The sequence below is a fragment of the Arachis ipaensis genome, chromosome B7, assembly GCF_059453495.1.
Source record: "Arachis ipaensis isolate K30076 ecotype BB chromosome B7, ASM5945349v1, whole genome shotgun sequence".
NCBI lineage: Eukaryota > Viridiplantae > Streptophyta > Magnoliopsida > Fabales > Fabaceae > Arachis > Arachis ipaensis.
The window spans coordinates 105,386,842-105,394,562 of NC_142442.1; positions in this window are offsets into that span (position 1 = coordinate 105,386,842).

The window sequence follows — 7,721 nt, forward strand, 5'->3', positions numbered from 1 at the left end:
GAGCTTTCCACCTTTGTCACTATTCACTCCTCTCTTCCGGTGACCATAACTCGAGCAACGGTGCTCCGATTTGCGTGCCGTCAATGGCTACGTGAAGCTCTTGCTGAGCCCGATACCCTCATTTGAATTTTTTAGGTAAGATTTCAAATATGCCTCTCTATTCAGCAGACCTAAGAAATTCGAAAATATGAGTTTTGGTTTTGAGTGAATTTTTGTGTTTTAATTGTTTAGGTGCTAAGCATTAGTGAGGAATTGTTGGGTTCACCTCCAATATTTGTGGATAAGGTAAGCTCACTCTTATCCCTTGTGAAATAGAATATTTATGAACCCTAGGTCTTGATCTTTGGTAAATTATGTATGTCTAGCTTGGAATATTGATTGTTGATGCTTGTTGGAGCTGAATGGTGTCTTTTGGTGAATTGTTGATGGTTAAAAGCTTGTTGGGCACAAATTTTGGTGTATACCATATATTGGGAATCGGTCAAGGTATGGTTTCGGTTTCCTCTATGTAATATATAATATTTCTAGACACTTAGGCAAGTAGACCTTAAGATATGATTAAATTGGTTGGTAATGAATGTTGATGTGATGATTTTGATGAAGGTATGATTTTGATGAATGTTGATGTTAATTTATGATGTGCGATTGAAAATGATGAATTTGGATATTGATAGTGATTTATGAAGTGTATTGATGTTGATAAATAATGAGAATAATAAAATGATGCTTTGAGTTGTAATAATTGAGAATTGGAGACTTGAAAGTGGAAATTTTGGATGGAAATGGGTGAAAATGTATATTAATAGGTTGAGGAATGATTTGAGAGTATTTGGATATGGTTTATATACATTAGGACTCTTTTGAAAGTGGAATAAGTAATTTTGGATTGAAAGTTTGGTAAAATTGAGGTTTAAGAAATTTTGGTGAAAATGGATTTTTGGCTAAATTCAATGGATCATATCTTGAGTTACGGTTTTTGAAATTGAATGATTTTTATATCAAACTAAAGATAATTCAAAAAGCTTTAAAATGGTTTAAATCTTGTGGAAGTAAGAATTTTGTAGAAAAAGATATGATCGTTGAAAGTTGGTGTTTGAAATCTGAATTCTGTGAATGCTACAGAATTTGTGATTTCTAGTTTGTGTATGCACGCACAGCCCTCTGCGCACGCACACCCTGTGTATTTTTTAAACTGTGTGCACGCACAGCCTTGTGTGCATGCACACATAGGGATATGGCTACTAATGGGAGCGCTAGCACGCTCTGTGCGCACACACAACCAATGAAGCTTTGCAAGCTGTGCACACGCACATCCTTGTGTGTACGCACACATTGGAAGGTGTATTCTGTTGAAGGTGTTCGCACGCCTTGTGCAAGCAAATAGAATTGGAAAATTTTACTCCTGTGCGGACGCACACCTCTATGCGTACGCACACATCTTAAAAATCCTGCTTGGCATGTGCATGCACACCCCTGTGCGTATGCACACTACCCTGTTTTTCAATAAAAATCTTTTTTTTAACTGTTTCACCTTCCCGACAAGCCTGTAAACTTCTATGACACTATCTAAGACTTTTTGGCTTGTTTTTGGATGTTAAAACATAGTGACGGTCTTGGGTGAAATTATTTTGGTAATTCTGGTAAAAGTTAGAAAATGGAGGTTTAGGTTTCTAGTGTGCTGTGGATGGGTTTGATTGGGTGAGAAGGAAGAATAGTATATTGGTGATTATTGATAAGGAATTGTGAAAGTGGTGAACTGATGAGTTTGGAATGGAATTTATGAATTGGCAGTGGTTGAGATGAGTCCGGGACTTGGAATGGACTGATGGATCCATGATATATTGAAAAATGATTTCTGAAAACCACTGAATCATTGTTTTATACTGAGATTGTTGAGATGCTATGCGCCTGGCAGGGACGGTCTGGTTGGATCCCGCCTATCGAGGTAGCGGCAACGGTGTAAGGGTGGTGGTTCCTCCTTCTTACGTTTAGATGTGAGGTCCGTCGCAATAGTATCCCGCTCGTATCCCTTCGGATCACTAGAGTGTGCAGGCACAAAATCCTGGATGATGTTCCGAGCACTATATCTCGGGGGTTCCCATTATGATTCCGAAGGGCGACATCTCCGCGGAGATGTGTCAGGTTGGTAGTTGAACCGACAATGTGATATCACAGCCAATAGGGCAGATATTCATTGTATGTATTTTCTATGTCGTTGCTTACTTTGTCTACTTTCATACTCTGCCTACTCGTATAACATGCCTAATTGCTTCTTGATTTACTTGCTATACTTGATTATTTCTTGTGTATTACTTGTATGTAACTATTCATGCTTTCTACTAGGATTGAGGAGGCTCGATAAACAGTGGCGATGGGATCGCATGGCGGTTAGGCTGGTGAAGGCTATGGGACAGCGGTGATCTGATAGTTAGAAATCCCTTAAGTTAGTTTATCCCTTTTTATAAAGGTTTTAAAGTTATGGTTTTAATTTTAGTATGCTTTAAGTTGAGTCTTATGATGGATATGAAGCTCTAGGATTGCCTCTGGCGTCCCGAGGTCTTATATCTTACATTATTGGGCACTATTACCATACTGTGAACCTCTGGTTCTCATTCCATACTTTGTTGTTGTTTTTCAGATGCAGGTCGCAACCCACCTCGGTGAGTTGCTTGATGGTGACAGAGAGGATGACCTTTATCATTCATTTAGAGTCTTTTGATTTATTTTTTATTAGTACTCTCACTTCTGTATTTTATTTTGCTTTAGAGGCTTACTTTATGAGAGATATTCTGTATAAGCTGTTTTATTTTCAAAACTCTGTATATCAATAGTTAACTAGTTGACCTAAACTCCACAGACTGTGGCTAGTATCTTATGATTATTATACTCTTATATAACTACATATATCTCGTTATCTTACATAGTGGATCTTGTCTTTTATGGTCGTAGCCTTGTGTGAACTTTCGCACTTGTAATTCCATATTTGAGCTTATTTTCTTCATCGGGCTTCTAGATTTATTATTCCTTCTATATATATTTATGTATAATCCTTAGGATTGTCGTAACCTTTGATTAACCTTAGCTTTATGGCATGAGGTATGGCTTAGGGTAATTAGGGTGTTACACTCAGAAGACCCAAAAGGAGACCAAGGACAATTACTTCTCACAATCGTTGGAAGGCTCTAAGAAGCTGCAAATCAATATTTTTTTGCTGAGGTTTTGGAGCAATGGTCTCTATCTACTAGAAGAAACCTCTCTGATGTTGAGAGAGGCAAATTGGTGATGAGGTTACAGAAGGATTACATTATTATCAAGGGCCTTAAAATGAGGTACTTCCATGCAGAGTACAATACTGAAGCGTCCCCCCTTGGTGAAAACTGATACAGTTTTCCCAGACATTAAACTTAAGTTTCCTATTGGACAGTCACCACCCACCAAGGAGGAAGGTCCTAAGAGGAAGATGCATAAGGTATGGAGAAACAATACAACCCCTACCCTAACAAGCAAGTAGAATCAAGCTGATAACAATAAAAGAAATCTTGATAGGAGGAATTCAAATCCGAGGGCACTGATCTCCTCCTTTTCCCCCTTGGAGTCATTTCTGCTAACCAACTGGAAGAGGAGGAAGAAAGTCAGCTATCGAATGTCAAGCTAATGACCTAAAAGAAGTTCTTATTGGAAGGCAGGCCAACCATGATAGAGTATTTCTGTCCTTATTTCTTCTGTTTATTTTTATTTAAGTTTATTTTAGTTTATTTTCAGAAATTTCCCTAGCTTTTTAATGTTTGTGATCATGTGCAGTACTTAGAATAGAGACAAAGACATTTGGAGATGGAAACAGAACACTCTGGGGAGAGCCCCTTGTTGGCGTTGAACGCCAGACAAGGATGAGGCTGGGCGTTCAACGCCCATGAAGGAGCATGCACTGGCGTTGAACGCTAGTAATAGAGGGAACTGGGCATTCAACGCCCACCAAGGAGTACTTTTTGTCATTGAATGCCAAACCAGGGGAGAGCTGGGCGTCTAACGCCCAGGCAAGAACAACCAGGTCCCTACCTGGCGTTCAACGCCCAAAACTGGCATTGAACACTCAGGAAAGGGAAAAGAACTTCAAGTTTTAAAAACCCCTCCCACCCAATCTTCCCTCCTATTTTTTTTTTTTTTTTTTGCTTGGGGATAAGCAAACTTTTTAAGGTTGGTGTTGCAGAGTAAGCTCTGGGTTTATGCTATCATCAGTAACACCAAAGGAAGGTGAATCATCTTCTTGGAAGATCAGTAGCCGCCATAACTGAGGTGGTTAAGTTTTATTACCCCTTCCTTTACCTTATTCCCTATTTTCTATTTCTGGTGCATGATCATGTTTAGTATTTTGTCCTTTCCTAGTTTTGTTTTGTCTTAAGCTATAAAATATCCTATGCATCCTTCACCATGCTTAAAAGAAAATTTTTCTTGAAAAAGAATAGTGAGATACATAAGCTCGAGTTATATAATAAGAGTAGTCCAACTATTTTGATGTGGCGGCCCTTGCTTTTACTTTCTTAATGCATGAATTAACAATGCATATTTGATGTTGAAGTTAAATGTATTGGCTCTTGAAAGAATGATGAAAAAGAAGAAGTATTATTGGTGATCTGAAAAATCCAAAAAAAAAATTGATTCTTGAAGCAAGAAAAAGCAGCAAAAAGAAAAAAAGAAAGAAAAGGAAAAAGAAAAAGCGAAAGAAAAATTAAGTAGAAGAAAAAGCCAAAAGCTCTTAAAACCAAAAGGCAAAAGCAAGAATCCAAGGTTTTGAGCATCAATGGTTAGGAGGGTCTAAAGAAACAAAATCTTTGCCTAAAAAGTTCAAATGAACTGCTTCCCCTAACTAAATGCTTATGGTGTGAAGGTGTCAAGTGAAAATCTTGAGACTGAGCAGTTAAAGTCATGATCCCAAAAGTAAAAGAGTGTGCTTAAGAACTCTGGGTACCACTGTCTGGGGATTCTAGCAAAGCTGAATCACAATCCAATTCGGTTCACCCAATTAAGTGCGTGTGGCGTTTATGTATCCGGTGGTAATACTGGAAAACAAAACGCTTAGGGTCACAGCCAGACTAAAAAAGAAGCTGTGTTCAAGAATCAAGAAAAGATAAACTAAGAAAATCAATAATATCATCCGGATTCTGAGTTCCTAAAGATGTCAATACTTCTGAGCTTTAAAGAAAAGTGAGATGCCAAAACTGTTCAAAAGCAAAGAGCTACTAATCCCGCTCATCAATTGGAACTGAGCTTCATTGAAAACTTTGAGACTTATTGTATCTTTTTCTTCTTTTTAATCTTACTTGTTTTTGGTTGCTTGGGGACAAGCAACAGTTTAAGTTCGGTGTTCTGATGAGCGGATATTTTATATGCTTTTTGGCATTGTTTCCTTAGTATTTTTAGTGCATTTGATTAAGTGTTATTATGTTTTAGTAGGTTTTTATGCAAAAATCACTTTTTGGATGCTACTTTGAGATTTTGTAGTTTTCCTATCATTTTAGGTGTTTTTAGGTGATTCTGGCAAGTTTTAAAAAATCCTGATTCAAAGACAGAGAAAGGACTGTAGATGCTGTCAGATTCTGACTTCCGTGCATTCAAACGAGCGTATCTGGAGCTACCGAGGTCCAAACGACGCGCTCTTAACAGCATTGGAAAGCTACCATCCAGGGCTTTCCAGTAATATATAATGATTCATACTTATTTTTGGAAATAATGGCCCAAAACGGGCATTGAACGCCCCCATCTGACCCCTGGCCTGGCGTTTGGACGCCCCAGAAGGACCAAGATGGCCTTTGGACGCCCAAAAGGGAGCAAGCCTGGCGTCCAACACCCCAAGAGGAGTCTAAGCCCCTGGATTCACCCAAAGCTCAGCCCAAACACTTATGAAGTGGGCCTAGAAGTGGATTTTTGCACCCTTTAGCTTAGTTTGTCACATTTTTGTAATTTTTAATTAATAGAAACATCTTCTAGTTCTAGTATTTTGATTATAAATAAGAAACTTCCTTCCTCCTAAGGATCATGCCTCCTAGGAGGGGAGAAGCACAGACACATTACTACTATTATTTTTTGTAAGCTATGAGCAACTAAACCTCCTAGGTTAAGGTTAGGAGCTCTGCTGATTCTCATGGATTAATAATATTACTGTTTCTATTTCAATCTATGTTTGATTCCATTCTAAGATGTATCTTTGTTCTTCAAACTAATGAAACCGAGTGGAACGAGAGTAGGACTATTTTTCTACATGGGTTCTTGCGAGTCTCTAACGGGATAGCATTGAATCACAAGCTTGATTATACATCTCTTAGATGGCTGATCCACAACTTCGTTGGAGACATAGGAACATCTGTTCAGCCGAGGTACGGGGCGATTAGGGCCTTTGTGGTATAGACTAGAATCATAAAGCTTCAATTTCCGATCTGGAAGATCTGACCTTGTCTGTGGCATTTTGAATAGGATCACCAGGGATTGAATTGCTAGAGGTTCACCCTCGTTCAGATTGGATGACCATTAGCACCGGTGTGTGATCTGAAGCAGAGGAGATTAATGACCACTAGCCCCGGCCTTAATCACTTATAGTTTGCCATGGAATGATTCATCCATTGTTGGAGTAGACAGTAAGAAAAGTTGATTCAGAAAGAAGAAACATCTTCAAAGCCTCAACTGATTTCTTATCACTGTTTTCATACCAATCCAGTAATTCTTTCCTTATTCTGTTTTTATGCTTTTTTCAGAACCACTATCTTTTCTATCCACCTGACTAAGATTTACAAGATAGCCATTGCTTGCTCAATCCAACAATCTCTGTGGGGTTCGACCCTCACTCACCTGAGGTATTACTTGGACGACCCGGTGCACTTGCCGGTTCATCTGTGCGAAGTTTGCAGAGTTCAATTTCGTGAAGTCCACTTCAACATTATGTTAGGAATGATAAATCCCGTAGACCTCGACGGACACCCCCCATGGAGCAAAATTTTGAAATCTCTTTGTCTTCACATGCCTCCCACCTTCCTCCACATGCATTGGTCACTCATATCAATGGCTCTATCAATCACCAGCCCTAAACACCCTATTTCCCCACCATGCTTCGTTGTTCCTGATGACAAGTCATCTTATGCTAGTTTCACAAGTATTTTTCATTTGTTTCATTAGGATTTATGTACTTTCTTGCATAATAAATAAGTGATTGGAGAGGAATTTCATGTTTATTTTGATTCATCAAACATCATTTATTTTCTACAAAATCATGAGATTTATGCAAGAATTAGGTGATTAATATGAATGATGCAAATTCCTATGATTTTGGTGAGACTTTGATGGCATGTTTGATTGATCATAGGAGAAAAGATTATGAAAAGGAAAAGAAAGAAAAGTGAGGTGCAGGTGAACGCTATGTTCATTTGATGAACGCTACATTCACCAGTGACGTGCACGCATACAAGGCGCTCACAGGTGATAAGCTCAAGGATTGTTGTCGGTCTAGATTTTCTTTTTAGAGAAAGAAATTACTTCGTTGTAAGCATAGCTCCAAACCAACAAACAACTCTCGCATCAAATTAAGATATGGTTTTGTCACACAAGTACAAACCCCAATGAAAATTTACCAAAGTATTTAGGCTCTGGGTCCTCTCACGAGGATGGCAATGAAGTGGTCAATTATTGGCTATGAGAATGCAAGGGGGTTTGATTAATAAGAGGGCAAGAAATTA